General features: G+C 49.4%; 1 protein-coding gene across 3 annotated transcripts in view; it reads right to left on the minus strand.

The window, feature by feature from the left end:
• Positions 1-16749, minus strand: part of ZNF423 (zinc finger protein 423) — a 346310-nt gene that overhangs the window by 69075 nt on the left and 260486 nt on the right. The window lies entirely within an intron of this gene.

The following is a 16749-nucleotide window of genomic DNA, read 5'->3' on the forward strand; positions in this document are numbered from 1 at the left end:
TATAGATCCCAAACCTGAGTGGGCAGTACCTGACTCCATGTTCTCAGGAGACAGACAGGGAGTCGGAAGGCTGCCTAAGCACCTCTCCTCCCCCAGCCCTACATCCTCAGGTGGTGAAGCAGGACAGGATGCTGAAAATTAGCACCCTGCCACTACACACTTGCCACAGCTGGGGATAAGGCCCGGGCCACCTCCACAGCCTGCCCGGATGACTCTGGTTCCCCAAGGATGACAGAGGACAGGACTCTCCAACCCCCAGCAGCATCCCAAACAGTCTGGATGAACACCCTCCTCCACCTGTCCAGCCTAAACAATGAGGGTGGGTGTTCAAAGTGCCAACGGTGAACTAGGCAGAGTGTGGTGGCACCCAAAGGGTTTCCAGGGCCAGCGATTCAGAAAAAGCTGAGGGGCCAGCAGGTGCATAGTAGTTGAGGTGATGGACTTCCACGTGGCTGACTGTGGTTCGAGTCCTGGACCCAGCAGCTTGAAACTCACACTGGATGCGTGTACGTGAGTGCCCAAAATCCCAAGAGGAGAATGGAGGAGAAGGGATTGTGGCATGGCCATCCCCTCTGGGGGGTGATTTCTTGCTTTCTGTCTCTCTGTCTCTCCAGTGAGTGCATGCGCCCTATAGCAAAAAATCTCTCAAATAAAAAAAAAAAAAAAGAAGGAAAGAAAAAGAAAAATGTGCTTCCCGTTTGTTTTCATAGGTGGGTTACATGAACACGATCCTACAATAGCACTTCGACTGTTACAAATGATTGTTGTTCTTCTTGACTACAAAAGCTCTGTGAGGTCTGATATCGCTGGATTATTTTTAATTGGCTTCTCTGAAGATATGAAAGTATTACATGATTATTGTAGGAAATTTGCAAACTACAAAAACAGAAAAAGATCACCTGAATTCTACCTCTCACAGAAACCCAATCTCAAGAGTGTGGGTCCATTTGCCTCAAGAAATACAAATCTTCCATAAGACCTGAAGAACCAAAGCCCCTGGCACAGTACCTCGTATACAGCCAGTGCTTAACACATGTAGAGAGAAATGAGTCGGACTAGGCAGTAAAATAGCACTTTAAAATTAAGATCTTTGTCAAGATGGAAATTGGGATCGAGACAACTCACTGAAGAGCACCATGTTTCTTGGTATTTCTTTCTTTTCTTTTTTCAAGATGTTTTTGCTATAGGGCACATGCGCTCGCCACAAAGACAGAGAGAGAGAGAAAGAAAGTGAGAAATCACCCCCTGGGGGGGATGGCCACGCTGCAATCCCTTCTCCTCCATTCTTCTCTCAGGATCTTGGGCACGCACGCACACGCACCCGGCGTGAGTTTAAGCCACTGGGTCCAGGACTAGAATTGCGGTTGACTACGTGGGAGTCCAGCGACATAGCCATTACGCCAACTGCTGGTCCCTCCTTGGTATTTCATGTTTCTCTCATAATGAAATGTTAAGAGATCTCGTGGACACATAACACACATACCTATATTAAAAACAGGGTATGAGCAGAGAAGGGAGACAGGAGTTTTTCTCAAGTTCAGCAATACAATCAAAACACACTGGCCATTCCTTAATGACCCTCAATGCCTGAATCACTAAGTCCTTCCTCTTCCAACGCCAGACCTTGCCACAGGCAGAAGCCCCCTGTTCCCATGAGGACCCTCTCCCTCCAATGCCTGGAGCACTAAGTAATTCAGTCCGGGCTGAGCAGAACAGCACCTGGCATACAGGTGTCACTCAGTAAACAGAATCGACGTTTACTGAGCCTTCACTGTGCGCTGAGCACTGTAAATGGAGTATCTAATTTAAACGACTAGCCTCCACTGTCCTCTACCATCCTCTCCCACTTTACAGACGAAAAGGGCTAACGTGGCTTAAGCGGCCTTCCCAAGGGCATAATGTTAGCAAGCGGTGGAGGTGGGATATGAATTCAAACTGCAGGATTCCCTGCTTTTAGTCCCTAATGCCTCATGGATTATAAATGGAGCGATGCATGACTAGGTGGGGATGGGTGTGGAGGTGAACAGGCTCATGGATAGGTGGATGGTAGACAGACGGATGCATGAGCAGGTGGGTGGACGGATAAAATGTCCAGGTGAGGAGTGGGTGAACACACGGATGGATGGACAAATGGACAGATGGATGGAAGGGATAGATAGGTGGGAAGATGGAGAGAGAAATGATACGTGGCGAGCCAGAGGGTGGACAAATGCTCTACCAATGGATGTAAGAAGGAAGACCATCATGTGTCTGTCCAGGTCCACCTGCTCTCCCTAGCCCAGTGCCTTAGCGTGGCAGCACGCACAAGGAGAGGACCCAAAGGTCTTCTCCCATCTGAACTGCAGTAATGTGAGAGCCACAGATCGGCTTCCTCCTCTTCTTACCTAGGGATTTTCTTCACTCAACCCACCCAGCAATTGAGTTTTCAAGTCCACCAGGTAATCGGCTTCCTATGGTTGGAGCTTTGCAGTTGTGGGCAACAGAGAATGTAAAGGACATTGGGACAGGCCATGAACAAATGCAAGGCCATCAAAGCAGCTTGCTCAGAATATGAGCGTCACTCTGAAGACTGCCTTGGATTTTGTTTCACTCCCAAATATTCCCAGTGGCTCTATCAATCCTTCCAGTCAGAGCAAAAGTCTGGTCCAAAGTCCCCTCTTCTCCAACGTACTCCCCTCTCCCAGTTAGAATTAGTGTGTGTGCATGAGTGTGTGTGTGTGTATAATATATATGCACACATATGTGTGTATACACATACATACATATATATATGTCATATATATTCAGCATCTCTTACATTGATTTTCTACCTGGTCCCCACCACCACACTACCTTTCTGAGGAGAGATTTTTGTTATAGGGTGTGTGTGCTCACTAGAGAGACAGAAAGCAAGAAATCACCTCTTAGGAGGATGGCCATGCCACAATCTCTTCTTCTCCATTTTCCTCTTGGGAGTTTGGGCATGCATGCACATGCACCCGGCATGAGTTTCAAGTCACTTGGGTCCAGGACTTGAACTGCAGTTGGCCATGTGGGAGTCCAGCACTTTAACCACCAAGCCACCTGCTGGTCCTGTTTCCCTTCCTCTTTAGAGGGATTACAAAAGTGAAGAAGTTGCCCCCATCAACTCTGAGGCCCTCAGAGCCTCCAACTCGGTACTATGCACATAGAGAGGGGTCAATAAATAACGTGTGGAATTGATTTTAATGTCACAAACTGAGGCCTCCGTAGACTCCATGGCCACCTCCCACCCCTCCTGGAAATCAGTCCAGTCCAGTCACCAGGCTGAATTAGCCACCTGCAGTTACTTCTTTATCCACAAGAGAGCACAGTGTCTTGAAGCTCAATACAAATTCTTTTGTAAATGCCTGGTGTACTTACAGAACACTGTATAACTCAAAAATTATAATTAAAATGTCTTAGCTCTTGTATTTATAGTAACATTTAAACTACTGTGCTTTCTTGAAGTCAGTCATTTACTTGAGAACAGCACACTTTATGGTGAACAGATCTTTGAAACAGTACCGCGGGGATCTAGCCCAGGCACATGTAACTCAATATATGTCAACAGCTGTAAAAATATTGGTGGGAGAAGGCAGGAGAAAAAGCTATGAGCCCAGATCAAGTGCCCTGTCTCGCACATCTGACTGTTTTCAGCTGCTCCCTCCTCTTCCAAATAATTGGGCCATTTTGGTGCCCGCTGTCACACAAGGCGGACCCTCTTTGAGGCTGGATGATCAAAAAGGTTATAAATGAAAATGATTTCGATGTTGGCGGCCTGGAGAGTGACCAGGGCGTGTGGGGCGGCAGAAGGGGCTGTTCTAATCTTACCAACTGCACGCCGCCATCGGAGAGTATTCCTAGGGCGCGAGCAGCTCCCCAGGGTGAGGCCACGGTAAATTCCGCCTAATCCCTTCTGCATACAAATGAGCGCCTGGCAGGAGCCAAGGGGGCCAGACGCTGCAGCCCCCGCCCACCCCTCCTCCCCGGGTTGGCTGTCTTGGCTGAACAAACAATCCAGTCACGGTGGAGAGGGCTGCCATGAAATGAGAAGGAGGAACTCCAGGGCCAAAGCTGGGGAAACTGTATGTGGGGACTCCCCGGGGGCAGGAGCCGGAACAGCGCTTTCTGATCCCTCAGCCTGGCGGTGGGCGCACAGGCACTTAGATGGCGAAGGGTGGCATGGCTGAAGTCAGAGGGCTGGTGCAGGTGAGAGAACGGATGTTCATCAGCTCTGGGGCAGCCAGAGGCACCCTCAGGTCCCGGGCTGGGAAAGCTGTAAGGTGATGAGGCCGTTCAGGTGGGGACCCATTCTTCTGAAGACCTGGATTCACCAACATGCAGAAATTCATCCCCCACGGAGGCTGCAAGGCGTCAGGAGACCTCCTCCTGCCCTGCTGGAGAAACATACTGAAGAGACCAGCAAGCAGGAGTTCCCAGAAAAGGCCAGGAGAGAAGAGGTTTCATCCTGAAGCCTCCCTCAGGCCCAGTCTTTATTCCCACCCAAGACAGGGTCCGGGTCCACCCCCATCATAAGTGATAAGTTGAGTGCAAGAGGCCAGATAGGAGGAAGGACTGTGGGCCTGGGAACCAGGACCCCAAAGCAGCACAGGGATGGATGGTTCCAGAGTGACCAGTCTTCAAATGGGGAAGGGATATGCGTCTGGTCCCAGAGAGAGGGGCTGGATTACCCTGAGCAGAGTTACACAGTGTGGCCCTTCAGGGGTGGGGGTTCTGAAGCCAGTACTGCCTGTGATAAAATGGAGACCAGGACAGCCTGATTAACTCCAAACCTGACAGTGAACTTCCCAGGGCAGGTGTTCATAGCCTGGGCCCAAGGATGGCCTCACAGGGTCCAGACCCTGCAGCAGTGGACCGAGTGGACAGTGCACTGCACCGGAGCCTCATAGCTTCTCTGCAGGGCCAAATGGTGATGAAGGAACTCATGAACAGGTGGGAAGCACTTCAACTTCACATAAGTGCCCAAGAAGCATGCACCAGCATTGGATGGGGTGGGGAGAAAGTTCCATGGCACAAGAATGGTTCATTCTTGTAAGCTGGGCTGGCAAAGGACTTGCCCCAGGCCTGGGTCACCCCCCAACTTGGAGGTGATCCAGGATAAGAGGAGCAGGCCTAGGAGTGGCCCAAGGGAACTCTACACGTGGACGGGACATCCTGCCCTTGGCTCAACAGTGCCATCGGCAATCCAGCCACATGCACAGAAGACAAGATGTGTCTACATGGCTCCAAAGCTAGCATGTGTCCAGGGCTTCATACACACGCACATGCACATACATGCACACGCGTGCATGCATACATAGGCACTAGCACACAAATCCCATATCCACATCTTCCATGAAAATCACAGCAACAGCACATTTTGAGGACCCAATTAGGCTCAGTGTGTATTTGACAACCTTTCAACCTCCAGAAGACATTTATTTTTACAACGCTCTCCAGCTGAGAAATTACTAGGTTCTTGCCCTTCCCTGAATAGTCTTGGCATCGGGAAGCACCAAGGTGGATCCGGGAGTAAGGAAGGGGGACCCACGTGGAGAGGCTGGCAATGACATCATGACCGCTGGGAAAGTGGGTTTCAGAGGCAGCGACTGCCCAAGGTCGGAGCAAGCAGGGAGCTCCTGAGGGGCCACAGAGGCCCAGTCTCTGGATCCCCACTCCCGGCCCACCCAGCCTACACCAGAGATGGCCTGGTTCAGCTATCCCTAGATAATTCTAGAGGTCTAACTCCCCTTCTACGTTCCCATTGTCCCCTACACCCCTCCGTTCCTAAGTACCACTCTGAAAGGCGGATGTGTTTGGAGTAGGGTTGCTGTCCACCTCGCAGACAGGGAAACTGAAGCCTAGGGCAGTCTAGTGACTTCCTGGCCTCATTGCACTAAAGGAACAAAGCCAGGGCCAGGACTCAGTCGTTGGGCTATTTCACTTTCTGTTTGCTTCTTCTCCTCTCAGTATAAATGGCCACCCTGTGCAGGTTATCTGAGAAAACTCAGGCAGATGGAAGGGAGCTTCTGAGTTAGGGATTGAGGGAGGGAGTCAAGGGGCAAGGTAGAGAATGGGATAAAAAGAAAACACAAGGGTCAGGTGGGAGCAGGGATAATGCAACTTAATCCATGTAGGAAGGTCCCTGGTTCACAGACCGGAGCCTCCCTCTTCACTCTGGGCATGCACACATATGCCCATGACCCGGGCTGGCTGAAGCTATGGGTGAATTGTGGCACAAAGACCCTGTTTAGGGTACTGTCTCTCTCTCTCTCTCTCTCTCTCACTCTCACTCTCACCTCTCTCTCATAGAAGAAATAAACTTTAATAAAGAATCAAAATTAATAAATAAAATAAAATGGGATAAAAAGAGAACAAGCAATCTTTTCTTTTTTAATTTTTTTTTTTGAGAGGTTTTCGCTATAGGGCACGTGCGCTCACCAGACAGACAGAGAGTCATAGAGACAGAAAGCGAGAAATCACCCCCCAGGGGGGATGGTCACGCCGCAATCCCTTCTTCTCCATTCTCCTCCCGGGATCTTGGGCACGCACGCACACGTGCCCAGCGTGAGTTCTAAGCCACCGGGTCCGGGACGCGAACCGTGGTCGACTACGTGGGAGTCCAGCGACATAGCCATTACGCTAACTGCTGGTTCCCGAGAACAAGCAATCTTTGATAAATGAGATAAGGTAGGCATGAGCACCTGCCTGGGAACAGGTAACTAGAGAGCCTCTGTCCCAACCTTTCTAGAAGGCCCCATGATCCCTGTCATCAGGCTCTGTCTATCCACAAGGGAATTACTCCAGCCTCTCCTGCTCCAGAGTGACTGGACCCAATCTAGTCTCCACATCACTGACTTATCAAACCTCCAAGAGCATCAATCTTCTCCCAGTTAAAATACTGACATTTCATGTCCGTATCAAGGAAAAAAAAAGACTGACATTGACAACAGCTCTGTGGACCTTTGCCGAACCCCAGCATTTGTGCATTTGAGCTGAGGTCAACTGTTCATGTCAGAATTTCCAGGTGGCCAATGGCATCCAGATCCTTGAATTCCATGTGTATTTCAAAGCAAGGTCTTTTGTCCACTAACATCTTCAAGTAAAAACGAATGACATTAGGGCATTAACCCAGTTCAGCAAACCCACAGACTGTCTTACAAGAGAGGCAAATGGTGCCTCTGTTCGGATTCATGGAGTCTACACCCATAATTTCAAAGTTAGCCTCTCTTTGGTTTTTGGTTACCTAAATGTCAGGGTGACTTTGTCAGGGTAAAAGGTGTACCCAGAAATATGCCACACTGTCACAACAGCCTGGGAGTGGGGTACCGAGCAGAACATATGCTCAGCGTGGCTTTGTTTGCACCTCTGACTCCGCTAGCTCCCAAGCAGCAGGTTGGTGATTTGCAAAATAGCAATAGCATCGAAGCCGATGACAACTGCCATGCCGTCACCCACAGCCAGCATGCCTGCTCCCCCCACGTCCCCCGCTAGAACCCTCACATACGCAGGAGCTCCAAACATTTCAGGAAATCTTGGCCAGTCATTTCCGGGAATCTTTACTGCCTGGACAGATTAAACCCAAGCCCCAAGTGGCTCTCCCAGTTGACAATTTTTCTTTCAAAAAGGCAGAAGTTGCTGTGAGCCAAGTTCTTGCAGCCGAATTCCTGGACACAGTTTCCAACTATTCCAATCAGCCGGCTCTGCGGTTGGGCTGGGATTTCAAGCTTGCCACAGTATGAAGTCCAGTTTGGGCTATATTCCCTTCCCTCTCGCAGCGTGATGAAGGTTTCCCCGCAAAATCAAAAGGCTTACTGTCAAGTTTTCGATTGGTCTGGGCTCCGCGCTATCATGTGTGTGGTGATGGGAAGGAATATGAATGTGGTGCCGGCTCCACCATGGGGCCTTGAGGCCTCGTCCAAGCCGTCCAGGGACCTTCTGAAAGTGGAGCAGAACTCTTTTCATGTATATTCCAACTGCTGCAATTCCCCAGACGCGCCACAGTGTGCAAACGCGGTGTAAAAAAGAACAATGGCTGAGTAAAAACCGAGGCAAGTCCACCGAGTGCGCTGAAGACAGCCCAGCGTTGCTAATGCAAGGGAAGCCAAGCCTGGATTCTTCTCCTCCTTCACCTTGTTCTTTCTTCCTTTCTCTCCCCCTTCTGCACTTGGAACTTAATGAAAATAAAGTCACATGTTTCTGGGGCAAGAAGGCTGCACTTCACTTGAATAAAATACACATGCAAATTCACCCGAGGAGGTTGACACTTAGAAAAAAACACACAGATGATACTCAGGGCTCAAGCTGATGGATGTCACTTATATCTTCTTTTTCCCTTAAACCTCAGCTATGCCTATGTCTCTGTGCACATATGTGTGTGGATAAATAGCTGCATGCTGGAGCCAGCATAGACTGACTTCTGAGAGCAAACTGCGCACTGCTCTCCCCAATTCCGGGTTCCATGAAATCCTATTGGTAGCTCAAACCCTCCATGGTGGGAGTATTTACACTACAGAAATTGGCAAATGCTACAAATAATCATTATTTTTTTTTTTTTTTGGGGGGGCAACTAGTTCAATATTTACCAGCTATATGGCTACATCACTGTGCGTAGAGATCTATGGAAACATATGTAGATATATATGCACACATATCTTGCATGTGTCTATATATATGAAAAAGATTACATACACACACCATTCACATTTGTATGTTCCTCCTACTTCATAACTGAATCTGTATGCTTTAATCATTAAAAAGAAAAAAAAAAAACTGACTTGCTCTTCCAAAATATAAAAGCAATAGATAAATGGATTCCTTTTTTGCCGGGCATTAACTTTCTTCTATTACTGCAAATTTGCTGCACTTGTGTTTTCTTCGAGCCCCAGAATTAAACACACTTCTAATTTCTCACTTCAGGTGCATTAAGTGCGGTATAGGGCACAAATGAATAATTTTATTGATAATAAATTTTATAATCCATGCAGCACTTGCTGGAAATGGATGTGTTCTGGATGCATTCATTATTTCTCCTAATTTGAAGACCACAGGATTGTGGCCGCCCTGCTCACTGAGCCTCTGGTAATTGCTGGCTATTTTCTACTGCTTTGAGGCCCAACTGACAATTCAGGTACATGCTCTGCTTTATGGGGATAAATTACAATAGCCAGTTTATCAGATTATTACTTTTATTAATTTAAGAGACTACACAACCTGGGTTGGTAAGTGGTCTCTGACTCCTGCAGACAGAATTTATCCTACTCCTACCAGTTTAATGGTGCTATGAGAAACTGGATCTACAATACCTCACTAAAGGTATTAATACCATCACTATCCATTCTCCCCCAATTGATGCAAGTAAAACACCAAAGAGAAGACACTATTACAAGAAAGTTGGCTGCCTGGAGTTGAGAGGGGAGAAGCAAAGGGAAAAGACCAAAACAATAATGACTGGTTTTGAGATTGCATAGAAAGGCTAATGGTTAGGAACATGGGTTTCAACATCAGACAAACTTGATCTCAGTCTTGGCCAGCCCACCTGGATCTGTAGCTCTTAAATAAGTCAACTCTCTGACTCTGTGTTTCATTGTCTGTAAAATGGAGGTAAGAACATACCTGCCCCCAGCACCTGGGAGGATAAATATCGTGTATGTGGAGTTCTGGGTGCAGTGACTGGCACCTGGTAGGCACCCAGTGGTAGCCACTGGACCTCAACACTGTAGAGGGAGTCAGAAAAGTATTTTCATCAGGTGAGAATCACAAAAGAGGCAGAGTTTAAAAACAGGATCCAGTAGGTGACGTGGTGGTTCAGGTCCTGGATTCCCACGTGGCCAACTTTGTGATTTGACTCCTAGACCTGGCAGCTTGAAAAACACACTGGGTGCATGTGCTTGTGTGTTCAAAATCTTGAGAGCAGAATAGAGAAGGAAGGGACTATGGCATGGCTATGCTCCCTGAGGGGGGAGGTGACTTCTCACTTCCTCTTTCTTTCTCTCTCTGTCTTTCTCTGGCAAGCACACGTGTCCTATGGCAACAATATTAAAACACACACACACGGGGATCAGCAGTTAGCATAATGGCTGTGTTGCTGGTCTCCCATGTAGTCAATTGTGGTTTGAGTCCTGGACTCGGTGGCTTAAACTCACGTGGGGCACATGTGCGTGCATGCCCAAGATCCCGAGAGGAGAGTGGAGGAGAAGGGATTGTGGCGTGGCCATCCCCCTTGGGGGGTGATTTCTCACTTTCTGTCTCTATGTCTCTCTCTGTCTTTCTCGTGAGTGCACGCGCCCTATAGCAAAAACCTCTCTAAAAATGCGTGCGTGTGCACACACACACACACACACACACATACACACAGAGGGAAAAAAATATGATCCAAAAAAGCTGTCTATGATGTCTGTAATTATAATGGCAGTCTGTGATGAATTTCCCATCATGGAAGGCACTCAATAAAAGTTAGGGGTTTTTTTTTTTGGGAGGGGAGGTAGAGGGGATGGGAGGGATGAATAGGTTCTAATATCAGACTAGATGACCTGAGATTTAAAGATTCTTGTCAAACTATTCTAGAACCAAGAAGAATCTGATCAAATTGCTAACATTCATTGACACTTTACAGAGCCCCAAACAGTTACAAGCATTTCTGTGCTATCTCACTTCATCTTCACAATCACCTTCTGAGAAAACTCTATCATTATCCTCTTTAAAAAATAAATTAAAAAAACACAATTGCTTGAGGGCATGTGTATTCATCAAAGAGAGAGACAGAGAAAGAGAAAGAAAGGAAGAAAGTACACCCCGGTGGGGTATGATCATGCCACAATTCTCTCTCCTCCATTTCTGCCTCCTTTTGGGATTTTGGGTACACATGCACACATACCAGGTGTGTTTCTCCAATCACTGGGCCTGGGACTTGAACCACACAGTTGGCCATGTGGGACCTGACTGCCTTACCTACTATGCCACTGGCTGGCCCCATTATCTTTATTTTGTAGAGGAAAAGGGGACCTGTGATCATGCAGTCAGCAAGGAGCAGAGCCAGGACTCAAGCGAAGGTGGTATGCCTCCCAAAGCTAGGCCCTGACCTCCAGACTACCTGCACTGCCCCCACCCACACCTGTTCACCACGCCTATGACACCCGCCTGCACCTCTGCCTCACCACCTGCCTGCCCCTACCCCCGTGCCCCACCTGCCACTGGAATCCACCTACCCCATTGTCAGGGCAAGCACAGGAATCCAAGAAAGCACCGGAAGCCTGGTTTTACATTAGGAAAGAAAGTACAACTCCACATCTGCTCCAGAGCCTCAGATCATGCCTTGGATGGGCCGAGCTCGTTTCCCATCATCTGCTGGGCAGAGGGCGTGCATGGTGGCTGTGGAAACCAGGCTGTGCCCCAACTTAAGACTGACCCAGTTGAGGGCGTGCTGGCGCCCACCCTATGGCAAGACTGACCCAGTTGATATGTGATACCAGCAGGCCCTTAGCCTGGGTTTGCGTTTCCTCAATAACCAAGTGCACCTGATACTTACACAAGCCCCCTACTTGGCTGACAGCTTGCCCAGTGGCCTGCCGGGGCAAGAGCATGATACATTGTTAAGTAGCTGGGTTCACTGTGGATGCAACACCAATACCATCACAACTGAAGTAGAGTCATACACTGTACTAGTTATAATCAGGTGGTTGTTTAGCTGGATTTAGTTTCTTTCTTCAGTAATGGCTAACCTGGCAATAGGAAGCACTTTGCTTTATACAAAAAATGACAGAGTTCCTCCCCTCACCCCCACAAAAAAAATAAATAAATAAAAAGAACATATCTAGATTTCTCCCATGGCATTTGGACTTTTTTTTTTTTTTTTTGAGAGGTTTTTGCTATAGGACCTGCGTACTTGCCAGAAAGACAGAGAGAGACAGAGAGACAGAAAGAGAGAAATCACCCCTCAGAGAGGATGGTGATGCCACAATCCCTTCTCCTCCATTCTCCTCTCAGGATCTTGGGTGCGCGCGCGCATGCACACACACACCCGGCATGAGTTTAAGTCACCAGGTCTGGGACTCGAACCATGGTCGACTACATGGGAGTCCAACGACATAGCCATTATGCCAACTGCTGGTCCAGGGCATCTGGACTTTTCTGAGACTAGAGATGGACGAGGTTGGCTCTCAAGTGGCATCTGGGATAATGGAATGTACCTCCTCCTCTCCCACCTAGAGTCAGACTCAGGGGCCAGAATGGGATCCCGGCCAGGAGAAGACATCCCTTAAAAACCTCAAGACTAGAAGAAAAAAGACAGGGCATCCATGCTGCAGCCAGAGGAGACCTAAGTCAGCTAATGGCCAGTGGCTCTGACAGCAACGTTTTCCTGGGCAAATGCAGCTCCCCAAATCCCAGAGCCAGACTGCCGTTTAGCTGGGCAAGTTTAGGCAGGGCATGGTGGCCTGAGTTCTCAGGACCCCTTGGAAAGAATGAAGAAACACCCAATGTCACTCAACTCCCAAGCCAGCTGTCTGGAGCCTGGTGCAGAGGGAGGGACCCCTGCCCAGCCACAGGCCGCAGCAGCCTCCTGTTCCCTAGCCCCAGGAGTCCCAGTAGCACATGAGAGTCCTGGTCTAGGCAGGGACACCTCACACATCTCCTCCTCTTCCTCTGCATCCTCTAAATCCCTAGCATCCCGCCGGCCCCTCGCCCCCCCTCTCCTGATGAACAGCCGGCCACCTCATTTAGAAAGCTAACTTTTCTCGAGTTCCATCCTGTTCTTGAGGTTTCGGTTGGAAACTTGGCCTAGATGACAGCTGTGTGGGCCTCTCCCCAGCTCGACCCAGCAGGAGTTCTAATACGCTTCATTCTGGGGCTGGTTGCTGCTTTTAATCTACCAGCACGGTGCCGCAGCTGCTCTAAGTAGCTGAAAATGGTCTGCATACCGGGCGGACTGTTTGTAACCCTTTTCGGTGCAAACGTGCACTTGGGCAGAAACACGCTGCCCAGTGTGCCCATGTCTAAGAAGTGGATGGGCCCAGAGTGGCCCAGCTCTTCCCAGAGACCAGGAGGCTCCCTTTCCCAAACCGGAAGCTACTTCCAAAGCCCGGACACATCATTGGCTTGAAAATTTCACCCTCCAGACTCAACCTCTTTCCCCAAAAGGAGCTAACATGCTTCTTCACAGGCTTGGGCCAGTGTGCATGGACCCCTCAAACCCTCTAAGCAGGGCTTTGCCCAGTAGTCCTCCGATGCTTCTCTTTGATTCTCAGTAAGAGGAAGGGGCTTTTCTCCCCAAGGAAGCTGGCTCAGGTTTGCAGAGATCCCCCCTCCCCCAAGTGCTGCCATTCCCCAGACCCAAGGAGCACCGGCCCTGATTCTCAGATCTGCTGGTGCCATGAGCTGGAAAGGGTCTCCAGTCGACCTGCTCAACAGCATCAAACCCTACAGGGCTCTGCGAACACAGTGGAGGAGGGCGGGAGCTGAAACACTTGCCAAATATTAATAGTTACAGTTCTTACAAAACCGCCAGCACCTTCAGGCACTGAACACAATTTTAGATGTCAATAGGAAAAGAGAAAAAAAGGAAGGAAAGTAGGAAAATAAAAAGGGAAGGAAAAGGCTAGAAGGAGAGAGGGGAAAGCACCACCCATCCTCTGTCCATCCATCCAACTGTCCATCCACCTCTACTCTGTCTCTGCAAACTCTATGGTGGTCAGTGGTAGGAGGCCTAGATCTTGCGCCATCTTCCATGGAGATCAGAGAAGTTGGTTCTTCACCCCTTGGCATCTATCAACACATGAAGATTCAGGCTTCTTGGCTTCTCCACCTGCCACAGTGGCCTCCAGGCAACACTCGTCTGCTCCAAGGGGGAAGAAGGGGACCCACAGACAGGGTCCTTCCTTTTCTAACACCCAAGAAGGCCCCATGACTCCTCCCTCCATGCTCATTGGCCATTAGACTTCTCTATTTGCAGAGTAGTACCCAAAGGGGTCAGGGTCACCCAGCTAGGGCAGGACCCCATACTCTGCTTCTGGAGCAGAATGCCTAGCCCTACATGCCAGCCCCAGCACTGGCTGGTGGAGGAAGCGCTGTGACAGACTATAGGGCTCAGAGAAAAGAAGGATTATGGGGGGGAATACCAGGTGGGGGAATACAGGAGGTGCCCACCACCCCCAAATCAGCCCAACTCAAAATCCAGCCTTCCCTCAGAATTGATACGGCAGCAGCTGTATCTCTTTCATTTGAGTAATTATCATATAATTAAGTGCATGAATTACAAGAGAGCCAAGGCATTAAATTAAAATATTTAATGCTTGTAAATCTGAAAATGATTACTGTGCTGATGCGCAGCCAGTGAGAAGTGAGGCTAATGGCTCAGCGGCCAGCCCTGGGAGGTGGCGGTGGCAGCGAGATTCACCTCGAAAGGCAGGGGAGGCAGCGAGGAGGACTTTGGGGGTGGGGACAGCCAGTCTACAAAACTCCCAGCCCTGAAAGGAGGTTCCTGGTACTGAGGCTGCCAGCTGCAAGGATGGGACAAAGTAAGACAGTCCTCTCACCAGGAAACCACACTGGCGTTTAGAAGGTTCCAGGGACCAAAAAAAACGAAGGAGGAAGAGTCGATGACATCATTCATGAATAAAGTTTCACCCTTTGGAAAGTGTTCATGTTCCTAGGTGCACAAATGAGGAAATCAAGGCACAGAAAGGAAGGAGACTTGCAAAAAAATCACAAAAGAATTTATAAGCTGGGGTGAGGCTAGAGCCAGGGCTTCCAGCAGCCAGAACCTCCACACCTGCAAAGCTGCGGTGAGCTCGCTCACCTGGCGCTGGCTGGCTTTGATGTGACCCAGGATGGCATTAGCTAATCCTTTCATTTCCCAACCAACCTGTCTCCCTCCCGGGACAAAAGGAGGTACAAAGCTGCCAGAGTGGTCCTCCCACGATGCTGACAAATAGTCCCACAAAGCGGAAACAGGGGTGAGCTTTAGGTGTCTGTCCAGAAAACACTACATACTGTCCATATAGAGCCAGGCTAGACAGGCTCTAGGAGGGTTCAAAAGAAAGAGTTCTCCCAGCCTGAACCAACCCTGCCCTCAATCACTGTTCATGTTGCCCAGCCAAGAATCAGACCACAGGTGGTCTGGAGCCAAAGCTTCCATTCTGACCCTCCCCCAAACCCACAAAGTACTCCCCAGGGAAACGGAAGGATGCAAAGGATGGACATCCAGGCCAGGTGCAAGGAGAGGAAGCATATGAGATGTTAGGGAAGAGCTGGAGGGGGACCTTTGCCCACATGGCCTGCCCCAGAAGTCTTGCTCAAACATCCCTTTTCCTGCAAACCCACCACTCCATGGTGGGTCAGCTCCTGACATCTCATTTGATGTGTTAGACCCAGCTCAAATGATTGTCCTGCAGGGAAGAGCCAGCTTTGCTCCCAGGTGGACTCTAAGTTTTAATCCTGCTGGAGAATAGCAACCACCACTCAGGTGTACTGGGAGGACTTTCCACCAGAAAAAGACCCCACCTGCTGTAGGTGAACATGTGACTCAGCCTGGCCAATCAGTGCATTCCATGCCTTTGGATAAAGTGATTGGTTCAGAGATGAACATGTGATTAGGCCTGGCCAATCAGAGCCCATCATAATTTTCCTGGTACTACTGGGGTTAAAAGACTCTCCTGGCAGTGGAGCTGCTCAGGTAGTGGGATGTGGGTCTGGAGCAGCAGGTGCCCATTTTTTTTTCTTCCATCTTGAAGGATTTGGGCAGACAGGGAGGCTGTTAGAGAAAAGTGGGACTGAGAGCTGGAGAGGGAGGAAAGCTAGGTCTTGATGGCAGGTCCTATAGGGATGGGCCCAGCTGGGTCTTGGGAAACCCCCAACTGGCCTTAGGAAACCTCCATGGTTAGGGAACCCAACCACTAAAACTGTTCTTTAGGCCAATTAGAGACACAGTTTGGGTTCTTGCAACTCAAAAGAGGCCTAATAGTAGTGTTCTACCTAAACCTTAGGTTCCTCCAGCCAGGTGGTGATCTCTTACCCTCTAGAGTTGGTCTCTTTCTCCTTTCTACTCCTGCCCCACAGTATTTGGTACCAAGACGGTTGGAACAAATACGTCAAAGAGTGACAAAGGCTTCCTGCTCAGGCAGGCCCTTTGCACCTAAGAAGTGTTGTCGCTGGACTCCCATGTAGTCGACTGCGGTTCAGGTTTTGGACCTGGTGACTTAAACTCATGCGGGGCGCGTATGCGTGCGTGCCCAAGATCCCAAAAGGAGAATGGAAGAGAAGGAACTGCAACATGGCCATCCCCTCCTGGGGGTGGTGGTGGTGGTGATTTCTTGCCCTCTGTTTGTCTCTTTCTGTCTTTCTGGAGAGTGCACGTGCCCTATAGCAAAAACCTCTCCTCCCCCCCAAAAAAAGAAGTGCTCCCCCAAACTCCTCTACCCCCATTTCTACCCCTGGCATCCTCTGGTGAGTGCTAAAATTCACAGCCCACCAAAATCTGGGATATCAGGTGTTGGCTGTCACTCTTCTCCCAAAGCACACAGGGAGTTCCTTGGAGACAGGACCTATCACATCCTCATTTGGTCCCCACAGCTGACCACAGAGCCCTCCTCCCTCCAAACCCTGACTCTCCATTTCCCTGTCTGAAATGGTCTCTCTCTCCTTTGGGAGTCAGGTTAGACCCCATCATTCCCTTCTGAAGTTTCCTAGAACACTGGCCCTCCAGGGAACACCTCTCTTCTGCCCGTCATGTTCTCTCCAGAACCCAGCCCCTGC

This window comes from Tupaia chinensis, unplaced genomic scaffold (genome assembly GCF_000334495.1).
Source record: "Tupaia chinensis unplaced genomic scaffold, TupChi_1.0 Scaffold000422_1, whole genome shotgun sequence".
NCBI classification, from domain to species: Eukaryota; Metazoa; Chordata; class Mammalia; order Scandentia; family Tupaiidae; genus Tupaia; species Tupaia belangeri.